We start from the raw sequence: 1,586 nt of genomic DNA on the forward strand, positions 1-1,586 counted from the left end.
GCTGTGAGGTATGGTACTATGGCCATTGAATGTCCTTTTTGTAAATGTTTGTTAATCACTTCAGAATTTCATACATTATATTTTGATCATATTTACCCCCTGTTCTCCCATCAAGTCCAATTTGTGCTGTATGTTATATGTCTTGGGCATGTAGTCAACCTACCAGAGGCTGTACTACTAAAGAAAACTAACTCCCCCCACCCCCCTGGCAGCAGCTCCCCAGCTAGGTCAGGACTCCATATCCACATTCCCATCCATGCTGGGCTTGTTTCCTCTTCTGGAGGNTGCCTCTTCACTCACATATTGCTGTACTTTGTCGAATGGAGGCTTTTTTAGTTTCATGAGGTCCCATTCATTGTTGCTCTTAATGCCTGTGTATCAGGGTCTTTGTTCCAAAAGTCCTTTCCTGGGCCCGGGGTTGAAGTATATNTCCTCCATTCTCCTCTGCCAGCTTCAGAGTATCAGGTCTTATGTTGAGGTCCTTGAATGTGGAGTTGGGCTTTGTGCAGAATGAGAGATAAAGACCAGGCCTCTCCTCTCATGGTGCTCTCCAGTTTAAACAGCACTGTTTGTTGCAGATGACATCTTCTCTACACTGTGTGTTGTCGGTTTCTTTGTCAAAAATCAGGTTGCTTGAGAAGCGTGGCCTTCTATGTGTGTCCTCAGTTATATTCCACTGCTCAGGAAGTATGCTTTTATCCCAGTACCATGCTGATTTTACTACTATATCTCTGAACTACAATTGGAAATCTAAGGTAATGATCCCTCCAACAATTTATTTGCTAAGGAGAGTTTTGGATACCTGTTTGGTTTCAGACCCTGAGACAAAGGGCTGAGTTGCATATTTTACATGTCAAAGTAGACCTGGCCTCCAGGTTTTCCCAGCATCTCTCAGTCCCTACCTGGCATACCCTGCCCCAACCCAGTACTTTTCAGACCAGCGCTTGGCTTCCCCCAGAGCCTCTTCCAGATATAATCCAGACATTNTGCTTTCCTCTCTCTTTCCTGCTCCCCTTTCCTCTCTCCTTCTCTTCTTTCTCTGCACCCACTTTTCCCTCTTTCCCCTCCCCTTTCTCTCCCCCCCCATGGCTACATCCCTGGCCACAGTCTTTGGGGGCCAGTCTCCCGCATCCCTCTCCCTATGGTGACTTTCCTGGCATCTGTCCTTGAGGCCAGTGAACTCACTGGAGAGCAAATTTCCAATCAACCCACATTTAATATAATATAATCTGGCTTGGATTGGCCCATTTCATCCACAGAGAAATAGCTTATTACTACCCTTGGTATTTTGTGTTTCCATTTGAAATTTATGGTAAGTTTTTCAATTTCTGTGAAGATATACATTTAAATTTTGATGATAATTGCATTAAATCTATAAATCTTTTGGAGTAAGATGATCATTTTCACAATAGTCTATAAATCCAGAAGTCTTTCTATCATTTGGCCTCTTAAGTTTTCTTTTTACTCACTGTCTAAAAGCTTTTATTATGTTTTCCACTTACTTGATGAAATTTACCTCCATATATATGTAGGAATATATATTTGTGTATACTACCTTTATATGTTTTTATATATTTATTTTTATA

This window comes from Mus caroli, chromosome 6 (assembly GCF_900094665.2).
Source record: "Mus caroli chromosome 6, CAROLI_EIJ_v1.1, whole genome shotgun sequence".
Lineage (NCBI taxonomy): Eukaryota > Metazoa > Chordata > Mammalia > Rodentia > Muridae > Mus > Mus caroli.